The sequence below is a fragment of the Lissotriton helveticus genome, chromosome 6 (genome assembly GCF_964261635.1).
Source record: "Lissotriton helveticus chromosome 6, aLisHel1.1, whole genome shotgun sequence".
NCBI lineage: Eukaryota > Metazoa > Chordata > Amphibia > Caudata > Salamandridae > Lissotriton > Lissotriton helveticus.
In genome coordinates this window covers 840,878,169-840,891,414 of record NC_136067.1, presented here as the reverse complement: position 1 = coordinate 840,891,414, position 13,246 = coordinate 840,878,169, and the positions used below count along the sequence as shown (strand labels likewise).

Below are 13,246 nucleotides of genomic sequence, written 5' to 3'. Positions count from 1 at the left end.
AAACAGAAAGATAGAAGTAGATTGTAATACTCAGACAAACGCCATTTGTAGACCACAGATGTTTCAAGTCCTTAATCCCATAGACACAGACAGACCTACACAGACACACACAAAATGATATAGTGATGTAGTCATAGACACACTCTAGTACTCCAGTGGTGCAAAGTCTGAGACTCGGTCAGAAACTTGCATGCATGAAGACACAGTGTGAGGCATACTCAGATCACACATGTGTATCCCACTAATCACTCAGAGGACTTTGCAGAGGAAAAATAAGACTGACATATGCACTCTGGAATTCATATTTAGAAACAAACATACACTTACTTAAAATATGTTGAAATGTTCGAGTGAAATGCAGAACCCACTGAGGGATTTTAATTGATGGCTCTGGGGAATACAACTCCCAACATGCAACACAAACTAAGTGCAGCCCACAGAGGGCGTTGCTAACCAATAGCAGAATGCGGTGTAATTCAAATAAAGGAGCAATCTGCAACTACTTGTCAACAGCCTATGATTAAGGGGCGGCAAGCCCTGAAACGCGTCAGGCACCTCAATCCACCGTGATGTAAAGGCGAGTGACATCAGTGTAAGCCTGTGGCTGGCTTGCAGTCGTGTGCATCCAGAAGAGCTCCAGGGCAATTTGTTTGATATACATATATATAAATATAAATATATTAATATATATACATACACACACAAACACACACACTTACAGGCACTAAGACACACATTTAAATGCTATACATAAGATATACAGGAAAATAAACAAAATTAGATCTTAACACTAAAAACCGAAGGGGGTCACAACATAAGATGTACATATGTAAGTTGCAGACAGTATGAGAGCTTAAAAATAATACAATCAATAAGCCTTAAGCCTAAATCTAAGTTCAGAATGTATAAGCCTGTGGCAATAAGGGAGTTACCCAATGCAATCACTTGTCGTTGCCTATATCTCTGCACCTCATTGTGTCTTGTTGCGTCACTAGACAACTACTAGAAAGCACACATCAATGCATCTGTTTAACTTTAACAATGAGAAGGTGCATATAAGTACAGAAAATTAGCAAGATCAAGCTTCATTACTATGAAAGCTCTGTCACGCATCTTCCCCCACCTGGGGTTTCCATACAAGGTCCAGGATGCTATCCCTCTTTTACTGTCTAAACTTGATTACGCCAATGGCCTCTACCACAAATTATCTTTCTCAACTATGAAAATACTATAAAGGATTAAGAAGTTTGCTGCCAGACTATTCCTACACATAAAGCCACAAGCCCACATCTCCCCTGCTTTGAGGCCCCTACATTGGTTACCAGTTGCCATACGATCCACATTCAAGCCGCTTTGTATCACCCACAATGCACTATGTGGAACAGGGATACATTTATCAGAACTAAAATCCCAGAATACAATCAACAAAGGAACCTCCGCTCCAGATTGGCAACTTGCCTCAAAATCCCACCATACAAGAAAAAAAACATAGGTGGCACATACTTCTCTGTTCAATCAGCCATACTATGAAACTCATCACCCCAAATATAATATCCACAGATAACTATCTTATCTTCAGAAGACTACTTAAGAATTGGCTCTTCCCTACATAATCACCATACTCAAACACAAATGTACAGAATATCCCTGTCTACATAAACATTTAATTTTATTATATGTATGTGTATTTCACTGTATAAATATGTATAGTAATTAGGTTTTCAAATATATAGATATTCTTTAGGTTTGTTTAACAAATTGATACATTGCTTATGGTTAATATATATATATTCTTTTATGATTAACATGTATATAGGTCATTTCTCAATTCTCATACAAGTTATTTGATAAGATGCTTTTATAGATCTCCGTTTATTTATCTATCACAATATGTAAATTATAAAATTAAATATTATAGTCTGAGTTTATTAAATTAAACTTAAATCTAGATATATTACCTTCATTATACATGTATACCCTCCATGTACTTATGTATCTATATAATTATTACTTTACTCCTACTGTAAAATAAAATAAAATAAAAAATAAAAACGAAGAAGAAACATTTTAGTCTCTCCATAGCACTAATGTTTCACCCTATACCTCTCTCGATACATATCTTCTACCTCTACTCTCGGACTCATCCCAAACCTCACTCTAAAACTATGTTCTGCAAAATAATCCTTTCAAGACTGTTCCCTCCTCCATCACTCCTTGGAACATCCAAATCTAAATTGACTACTAAGTCTCCCAAGCAACCTTTCTAAATTCGTCCCTCATGTATCCCTCCTTGAACTCATCCAAAAACTCATTTTACTACTATGATCTCCCTAACCCATTTCTAGACACTATTCCACCCTCCTTCTCTCCTTTACTTTTCCCAAACTTCCTCCTACTACTATGCTCTACCAATAAACACTTTTTAGACTCTTCCCTCTTCCAACCCTCCATTATCCTTTTCAATCCAACTAAAAGACTTGCATGTCGATCTCTCAAATTTACTCATATTTCCCAATACTACTTCATCACTAATCCTTTTGGACAAAGGAGTAGTGTGCTTCTCACTGAAAAGTGCATCAACGCCTCATCAGGGTAGTAAGCACTATATAAATACAATTACACTGTAAGTATCTTATACTTATTTCTCTCTGTACCGGGATAACAATAATTTAAAAAAGAACTATGACGAACCAAAACTAGAGACAAACTACACCAATACAACTTTCAATATTCAAAGACTTCTATGAGACCATTGATTGAAACCTCAGAAAAGATAAATATACAGTAATATTTGTTTTGAAAGAATATTGAATAGAACCACATGAATTTCAACCACAAATTAAAATGTAAACAAAAAAGCAAAATAAGCAACCGCTGACAATAAGGAAGGGATAACCACACTCCATTTCAGAACAGTATAGCCTCTATTAGCTAAAACGTAACATTGCTTTATTTTGAAAACAAAAACCTTTTTTTCTCTGTTAAAAATGTTCAAAGAATAACACAGAAAGCAAACCCTCAATGCCAACTGATAAATCTTCTTACCCATAATTGTTACAGTAACCAGGACAAGTGCCATAACATTTAATTCAGCGCCCTCAAGAAACAGAGCAGGCCTTAGATCTAATATATAAAAATAACATTTAAAACAACTTCAATAAAACAAATTGTAGCAGGAAGCAGTGTTGTCATCAGTGATGCCATTGGTGAGGTCAGAAGTGCTGTCATCAGTGATTTCACTTATGTCATCAATGATGTTATGCATGAAGTCATAGGCAGCTAAATGAGCTAGTGTAATTTATGGTTAAAACAGTGGTGTCACTAGTAATCTCATAAATGATGTAATCATTGTCATCACTTACAATGTGTTCAAATCCACCATGCAAAACAGGGGAGGTGGGGGCACTTATGGTTTGCCGCTGCCAACCGTAACTAGCAATTTCAGTGGATTTCTGCATTTGTGCCAGAACCATAACTCTGGTTTTTAACTGTGTTTTTGTCCAAAGAATATCGATATATATAGATATAGACAGATAGACAGATATACATACATGTAGATAGATATAGATAGCTCAATACATTAATGTTTGAAATGTAGATGCCCGAAACCATCAAGGGATTGTCTTGCACCAGTTGCATCCAGTACTCTGCCTCAAATGTGCAGCAAAAATCAAGCCACTTCTGTGTTTAGCGGTGGATTGGTGGGTCACCTAGTTTTGACTTAACAGGAGCTTTGCTCACAATACCAGTTATTAGTCTGTTCTTTATTTCTTTAGTAAAAGAAAGTGTATTAAACATAAGTGAAGGTTTAAGTTCAATTGAAAGTTGAAATGTGTTGATCTACCAGTCCACCAATAAACCCAGCATTGCACTGAAACGTGGTGCTTGAATCTAAGTTGCTTAGATTTTTGTTGTGCATAGATACAGATGTATACAGAGAACACAGATGTACTCTGCTTTGTGCATATTTACAATCTAAGTTAATTTAATTATCTCTTGTTGTAGAGTCTTGAACCGTTCCAGAGCAAATTATACTGCATTTCTGCTCAATTTCTACAGTCCTAGGTTATGTCTTGAGTAGCTTTTCAGATGGATATTTTGGGACTGTGGGAGAGGCAGAGTCTGTGAAGCGCTTGCAAGAGAGAAATCATAGATGTTTCTACATAGTTGTTGTTAAATTGATTTGTAAAGCACATGTATCACCACGAGGATCTCACTGCGCTTGATGGAAAGACAATCCAGCAGAAAAAATTCTTAGGGACTGACTTTTTGAGTTAACTATCAATTTCTGCAAGCGATGGAATGGTTCTGAGGCTGAGGGGAAGGGCATTCCTAATTTCCAGGGCAAGGCAAGAAAAAGAGCAAGCTCCCATCTGAGCTTTGAAAATACATCCAACCTGAAGAAGGCGACGACTGAATATATTTTCGTATCAAAGTAGAGATACGTTTGGGGTGTTGGAATGAATGGCCTGATATGCTAGGCAGAGAGAACTGCATGGGATTTAGACAGCAATTGTCAGCCAGTGAACCTGACGAAGAAATGGAAAAGCCTTAAAGAAGCAGGGGCTCTAAGAACCAATCTGGTTGCCTAATTCTAAATTATTTGTAGGTGATGAAGTATGGATTTTGCTCAGACCTAGGTAAATGGAATGCAGCAGTCAAAGAGTGAACTAATAGGGTGGCGATGGACGTATGTTTGGCTTCTATGATCAGTAGATGGGCAATCCAACATAATTTACATCGCTGGAAACTAGACAGAAGCCACAGCTAGAGCCACGAGACGTCACTTCCATATTGAAGTCAAATTTAACCCCTAGGCATTTTTATTAAGGAGGACATGGAAAAGGGCTGCCCAGTTCAGTGGGCCAAAAATTATGGGACGAAGACAAAAGATTTCCTTCAGACTCTCCGGAGGGACCGAAATCTCCATCTTGTCTGAGTTGAGTTTGAGGCAGTTATTATCCATCCACGTATTAATTTGGAAGAAACAAAGACAGAGGTCTGATGCTGCCTCGGAGGGGCATTCTACTGAAAGAGCAGTTGTATATATCAGCGTAGGTGTAAAAGTGGATGCCAAATAAGCCATTTAAAGGACAGAAACTGAACATGAATCGAAATTTGCATAGCAGCGTAACGGTAAGTTTCAATTCTGCATAAACCGAGCCTCCGGTCCTGACATAGAATTATAAAAAGATATGGGTAGAGGGAAGATCCCTTGTGTCATACAACAATTCGGAGATAAGGTTTTGGAGAAATAACTCTAGAAGTAAATGTTTGAGTGCAGTTGCTTAGGAAGGAAAAAAACAAACCAAGAATTTGCTGGACAAATCAACATCAAGAAGGAGTGATCGAAAGTTTCAAACATTATTGGTAATTACAGCAATATTAGGGCATTGACAATGTAAATATCGGCCTCTTTCGTAAGATCAGCAGCTAATGCCAGGGTGTCATGTTTTGTACTCCACCTTGGTCGGAAACCAAGTTGGGAGTTGTCAAGAAATGTAAAACTCTCAAGAAAAGCCAAAAGTGGAGGGGCTACATGGTACTCAAGAATTTTTTCCAAAGGCATATAAGAGAGTAAAGGTAAATAACTGCTGGGAGTTATGGGGTCCAGAACTTTTTTTTCCAATAGAGTTTTAGATGTACCTTCCAACAGTTCGGCAGAAGCTATAGCACTTTGCATTAAGATGCTAACTAAGGAGGTAATGTACTCTGAAATGACAGGACAGAGGGCCTTAAGAGTCTTTGTAGGTAGGGAATCTGAAGGAGATCCCGAATTACACTGTATTGTAGCACTTGTGCTAGGTGTAGACAAGCATTGTAGAAGATCCCACAAAGGCGGTGATGAAGATACAGAGCTGGTCAAAAGAGGAGAACTGACACTTATCTAGATGGGTTTTCTTGGGCTATGGTCTTTCTGGTGGTCTTTTCTATAAAGCCGATTAGTCACATATCTTGCAAGGAGTGTGAGCTTCAAAAGATGATCCGCCCCAAAAGGGTTCCACAGCTAAATCCTGCAACTGTAACTTACTGTGTGCCTTTTTCATATACTAGCCTTGAGAATAGAAGGATAAGAAAGGAAAGAATATAAAGAAAGGAAAGAAAAATTAAAGACCGAAAAACATATCCCCAGGTTTTTAAACTTCGAAGAGTTTCTCAAGTGTTAATATTCCGAAGCATTACCAATGTGTTTAGTAGTTAATATAAACAACAAATGTTAAAGTATACCTTTTTTTAAAACATATACTTAGCAAAGGGAGAACAAAAAATATAAACAAGGCCAGAAGCAAGATACATAAACCAAAAGAAACTACAAATGAGGAAGATCAGCATTCAATTTTATCAATCACTAATGAATGAATGCTAAATCCCATAAACATTTTTTAATATTTGGCTGTCTTTTATTGACAGTTGCTTCCCCCCCCCCCCCAATGTTTTATTCTTCAGTTGGCCTAGCCAAACATTAAACTAAGAAGGTTCTGGTTTCCTTCAAGGTTTTGCTGCTAACAACAGGGTTCAGCCAGGGCCATACAGAACAATGAAGTAGCGATCGGTGAGTAGGTAGACAGCCCTCCCTACCAAACTAAGAGTAAGATATGTTCAAGTATTATTTACTCTTCCATGACAGAGGTTAGCGTCTGGGATATCTCGGCCCACAATTATAATTGCCTCCGACACAGATACAACATATGTACATGCCCAACATCTGAGCTCTCACACCTGGAGTTGAGTTGTATTAGGGTAGATTCTGAACAGTTTCTTCAGTGTATTATACATACACAATGCAACCTATTTAGATGTCGACTACATCGTGTACACAAAAAGGTTTTGTACATCAGTCAAACAATTTGAGTCCATGCACCATTGTTTTTTTCAATGTCTTCAGATGTCCAACAATCTGTTATTTTTTTAGTACAATCAGAATCTTCATGTACTATTTTTGTATGTGTTAGACACAACATATGAATGATATTCAGAAATGTATATTGTTTTACATAAGTAATTTTCATCAGAACCCACAATTTCACTTACTTTGAGGGTACTCAATATAGTGTTCATTTTATAAGTACAATGAAAATTCATTGTTAATTTCTTCCTTAATTAGTCACACTTCTTCAGATTCCGAGAATTGGGGGTGTTTGACAGTTTTGTGACGTGTAAGGCACAGTTAACTAAGGCTCTCATGTTAAAACTAACCTGTGAACAAAAATGCCTGTAGAATGGGCGCTGAAGTCATATTTATTGTATCCATATGCCATGATTAAATGCAAAGACAATTTAGGTAATCCCAGCCAGTTCTACAAAGGTAATCTTTTTCATCAAGTTTCCTAGCTTTGCCATTGGGTTTCGGAAAAGCCGAATTGATCTGAATAGTAGGATCCTCCCAATGAACCCTAGAATGAGTGTTTATTACAGTGTTATATTGATATTTTAATTATTTATTTGTAGTTATCTTTACCATAGTGTTAGTAGTTTTCCTCATCACTAACCAGGACAGTAGGAGAAAGGCTGATTAGAAAAGTTTCATGTCCGAGATGGGTGCCCATTTCTTGGCTAGGGAACAGAATTCGCAGGTCTAGGACTGTCTTATTGTACAGAGGTGATCTTTAAGGGATGGTCAGACCCCCATTTTTTATGTTCTAGTAGGGCTATCATGGAAGCAGACACAGTAACTCAGCTTGGAAAAGATTCTGGGAGGAATGGTGTAGCAATTGGGAGAATAGAGCTATCATCTTTGGTGAGAGGCAAACTGATTTATTTATAATGGATCAGAACCGAATGTAATTTCATAGCAGGTAGCTTATTTTAGGGCCTTGGACGCTGGTTGGTCTTTCAAGTTAACCAGGCCACCACAAGACTTCAATGAAAGTAAAGATTACTTTTTATTGTGCCTTCTGGTAAGGGAGATTTACCTGGAATTTTACTGTTCCATTAAAACTAAGACATTTCCAGCATGAAATCTAGATGTAATTACTGTCCAACAAATTAGATCACGGAGCACTAAAATGGGATATGGCAATGTATCTGAATGAAGTGAAGCAAGCATATGAAAAACGGTTTCTAGTACAAGTAGAGAACGTACTGTGATGCTCACCCCTCTGTTCCATGTGCATACAAGTGAGAAATACAAGACAAAACCACACATAACCGAATCAAGTATAATGACTGAACATGAGGTAAGGTCCTTTTTTGGAATAATGCAAGTAACTTCGTGAAGCAACCAGCTTTAAATATTTCACAAGATGTAAATATAGTTCTATACTCGTAGCTAAGTGTATCCTGCTCAGTCTCACCCACCAACGACATGGCTATATTCCACACAGGTTATACAGAGAGAAGCAAGAACCAAACTGCTACTGTACTCTGTCATGGGACACCCCGCTGTGATGACCTATGACAGGGCTGACACTCACTGGCATTATGTTCAATGTCACAATATATGACCCTCTCCTATGGCGCACTACCACACAGAAAACCCACAAATGTGAGACCTTAATCTACATCTCAATATAAAATTAACGGTATTACAACTGAGTAAGACCTTGCCTCTTCTTATTCTTTTCGGGTCATTTGACACTGTAATTGTTATGGTATACATATGATACTGAGTGTTAATTACTGCAACAATAACATCAACCAACAACTAGTGGAAAATGGGTTTGAAGGCATAGAACTAGACAGAATTCAGCCACGACATTTGACCAATGGGAAGTCACTCGAACTAGCCCACAACATCAACCTAAAAAGAAAAAAACTGTAAACTTCATACTTGTATAGCGCACTTATACCCTGAGGCCTCTAGGCGCTGTACGCATACCGCTGTGGAACCCTTCCTGGTTTTTCCCTGTGAAGTGTCCACTCCTGGGCACCTCCAAGGTGAAGCCAGGCATCCCAGCACTGTTGGGGCCATTGTGGAGATTAAGCAAGCTATTGCCCAGAGTTGCAGAGTGGGACCCATGATTAGATTAGGCACCGAGGCAAGAATGATCAGGTCCGAGGAAATTGAACCCAAGACCCGCTGAGGCGGGAATTGAACCCTGGTCCCGGGCCAGACCTCTGCATCAGGGTCTGCCGCTCTAACCACTGAGCCACACTTATCCACAAAATCCCCAAGAAAATCAAGTACCTGCTTTAACACTCATACTCTTGCATCTGGAAGGTGCCAAAGCCCAGCCCAATGCCCAGCAGACTCCACAATACACCCCCCCACCTTTTAAAGGCATCCTACATCCCACAGCAAACCACATATAAGGACCTGAACAAATAAGGACACAGCAACTGATGAAACTCCACTGGCTCCCCTTGTCGGCCCATACCACTTTTGAGGGCATCGGCATCAACTTCAAAACCATCACAACCGACACACAGGAGATAACAGGTCGCCTTCAACTACCCAGACAAGGATATTACTGCAGCATCCCTGTTTCCATCAGAGCACCACCTTCCTTCTTCAACTTCTGAAAGTCCTGGAGACACGCTTCTTTAAAGAGCACTACCTGGGAAAGCACAAAATACTCAACCTCTCCCTCCCAGATTCACTCTCCGACTATGGTTTTGCCTTCGACCCTATGAAGTGCTCCTCTGCCTTTTGCCTAGGCTTCGGTTGCTTTCCAAATACCCCCCCGCCCCAGCCCCTCAGCAAGTGTTGTTTTACCTCTACCTTTTTAGCATCAGAGAAAGAAAAACAAACTCCCAATCCTTGTAGGTAGCTCTTTTTTTAAGGTCTCGGCTAAGCGAGCGAAGCTCGCTCTCGCCAGAGACCTTATTGTTAGCGGCTCAGCTTCCCAGGAGGACAGTCCTGGCCGCGCGCAAGGCGATTTGCGCCGGCCACGCGCGCGTGAACGCGCTGTCCTCCTCGGAAGCTGAGACGCTAGCAATACCTCCCGCTGCTTGCGCATGCGCCGTGCCCCATGGAAGGTTTCGGCTTTACGCATGCGCCGTGCTTTTTTATATGTCTCCCGCTCTGTTAGCGGCCCAATGTCTGTACATTTTCTATACGGTTTCACTTTTGTTGTTCTGATTCTCTAAGGCCAAATCGAAGGGCTTTGTCCTTTATGCATCAAAACCCCGGAGTAGCGCGAATATCCCCTGACAGTAGTTATGTGCCCTTGAACTCCGCCGTGTACATGGTGTATGTACCAGCCATCCGTGTATGGACTCCGTACCGTGCAAAGGTCGCACCCTCAGCCTGCACCGGTGGGTGCCTGCCAGCGCCCTCCAATGTGCACACGTGTACGATATCCTCCGGTTCCGTGTGCAGCCGCGTACTTGTTTCTGCCGGATCCCCGTGTGCAGGTGTGCTGTACCTGAGCCGGCGCTGGTACGGGGCGCCTCCGGGAGGGGGGTGGAGGGGGGAGCAGCTGCTGCAGTGAGCTGACGCGCACCGAGCCCCCTGAGATGACACGCTTCGCGTACACCTGGGCTGGGCACACCTTCTTGGAATCGCGCACACGCTAATGTTCCGTACTTCGACCAACCCCCTAAGGGCCACGTACGTACAACTCAAACAGCCATCTACCTCACCTGCTGATTGGGTAAAACCATGGCAAGCTTGATGGGTTCTTTGAGTGATTACAAGATCTGCCTGAGGGCAGACACCGTGGCATGATTGCTGCAGCCCGCCGGGTCTCTGGTGAGATGGGCTGGGCGGTTCTCCGGACCACGGGTAGCAGCGAGTCTGGACAGGCCAGACAGATGGGGAGAGAACCCCCACTCCAGGCTTGCTCCTGATGCTGCAGGTCTGCACCCCAGGATGTAGCCGACTTGGCCGCGGTCTTTAGTAAAAGATTGTTTGGCAAGACAGGAGTGCTCTTTGGTTATAGGTATCCCGGTAGGCATTATCTCTGGTGGTATCACAGCTCGGGGGATGTATGTATGTATGTAGGGTTAGAAGCCTGGATCTGTGCCCCCCCCCCCCTCCCCTAGCTGTGGAAATGTGGCATCTCGACTGCCTGAAAAGCTTTTGCTGGACTGAGGTTCCCCGGACTAGAGGCTCTGGGGTGAATTTGAAAATCATACCCTATCTGCTCTTACCTCCCCCCTCAAAATCCTAATTGAAGTGGGCATGTGGGTGTGGGGTTCATGATTGTGTATGCAACTAGCCAAGAGATGGAGACCAGCAAAGAGTCTAAAGTTGGGTATAGCATAACGCTCAACTTGCCTGAAATTTCCCGAAGGCATGGATGGGTGCCCTTTATCTGACAGTCTTTTCAAGTACCATCAAACCCGACTAGGGCTGCACATGGCGGCAGTGGGGTACACTAGCAATACCTCCCGCTGCTTGCGCATGCGCCGTGCCCCATGGAAGGTTTCGGCTTTACGCATGCGCCGTGCTTTTTTATATGTCTCCCGCTCTGTTAGCGGCCCCTCGCAGTCGCTTATAACTAGACAGACTGTAATGTCACACCCTGGTGTTAGCAGGCCTAGTCCTAAAGGCCTGGCGAGGCAAACCACGAACGAGAAGCTAAAAAATACTCGTATGAAAATGATTTTTCTCCTCGTTAACACAGTACCACAAGCTTTGGTATCAGAAATACCGGCAGACCCAGATAAAGAGAAACATGTCTGAAAAATTCACGATCGCAGCCTCGGGGTGAGCTGAAAGTTTGTTTAAGTCAACTTCTGAAAAAAGATTGTTTTCAGTTGCATACAATCGCGCTGTCTAAATAGATTTCAGGCGAAACGCGTCTTTCTTTGAGCACGGAAACTGGTTTTTCAGGAACGTCCTGAGTTAAGTAGCGCTTTATTCCAAGCCAGAAAAGGAGGAGGGTTCAGCCCGCGTGTTTGTGGGAGCCCGCCCCGCGCCGGCCGCGCAGTCTTAGCTCGAGGCGCACATGCACTCCTGTGTTGTGAGTGCCTCCCGGGTTACATGCGCTCTGACACTATGGAGTCTCAAGGCGAGAGCGGCATGTCCTGTGCCCTGCCCCAGCACAGTCAGTGTGTGTTTGTGTGTATGTGATGTGAGAGTGTGTGTGTATGGGTGTGTGAGAGAGCGCGAGAGAGTATGTGTCTGTGTGCATACCCAGAGGCGCACACTGCACCAGTGAACGCGCCTCTCCTTTTAAATATCCCCGCACAAAGCGAGAGCAGAAATCACGGAATTGTATGCAAGTTTACTTCTATTCTGGTCATGCACTGACTGCTCCGTCAACTTTGTTCTAAAAACGCATCGGGTGTGCAGGCTGTACGACAAACCCGATTTGCTAACAAGCAATAGAGCAAAAATGCTTACCTTAGCTTACAAGATCACGACCCGCGTTTGTTTTCGGCATTCGCACATTTTAACGTGGTATTAAATCTAGAAGCAGATAGCTCCTTCCTTTCAACATACTGCTGCGTGAGACAGGCGGTAAGTCTGCACAAATCATATGTAATAAATACACATTTTTGGGGCCTACAATTTATAGACTTTTGGTGCAATTGGTGTTGCAATATTAAGCAATGCCAATAGCTCAAACTTAATTAACCCGAGACCTATTGCATTGTAAATGCTTGTTTCGGATATAGTGTTGAGCTCGGATCACAGGACATGAAGACTGTACAGTGTGCCTCTTTCACGGAGTGCTAAATCAGACAAGGGAAGCTGTCCCTGGAGATCAGTATTTTTGTTCCAGAGATGACAGCCAATAAAAGCAATCTAAGAACGAAAGCTTGCTCAGCTCATTTTTTATCTATCGGTATGCGTCCGCCAATAAAATATCTGGGCTTCTTTCCACATCTGCTAGACTGGTGTGGGACGTTTAAATATATGATCATGTATTGCTTCATAATTATTTTAGTCCTTGCTTTGAAACTGTTTTTAATAAAAAAAGAGACTGTCACAAGTATTAATAGTCCAAGCACCGGAAATTAACTACTTTTCAGCCACAGAATAATGAAAATGCAGCTTGCATCTGAGCAAAATAAACAATCTTTGGGAAAGCCAATATGTCTCACTGACGAGACATATTAGCTTTGGCAATTATTTTTAGCCACACTGTACAGCAGCACTATGACGCAGGCATAGTATCATTTTGTAGCGCCAACACGAATGTTCCCGCCTACAAAATGGGGCAAGCATTTTTTTTATCAATCCAAGGTGCATTAGTAAATAAATAGTTGAGCAAAATGTGCATTTTTGATATAGCTCTAATGCGCTTTTTTGACATGGCACTAATTTGCCTATGTTTAAAAAAAATCTAAAACAAAAGAGGGAGAGCGTTGGGAGAGAAGACACGTAAATGAGAAAGCACACAGACAAAGGATG

At 41.7% G+C, this 13,246-nt stretch overlaps 1 protein-coding gene across 2 annotated transcripts in view; it reads right to left on the bottom strand.

The window, feature by feature from the left end:
• Positions 1 to 13,246, bottom strand: part of PREP (prolyl endopeptidase) — an 821,567-nt gene that overhangs the window by 475,275 nt on the left and 333,046 nt on the right. The gene's annotated exons all lie outside the window — the stretch shown is intronic.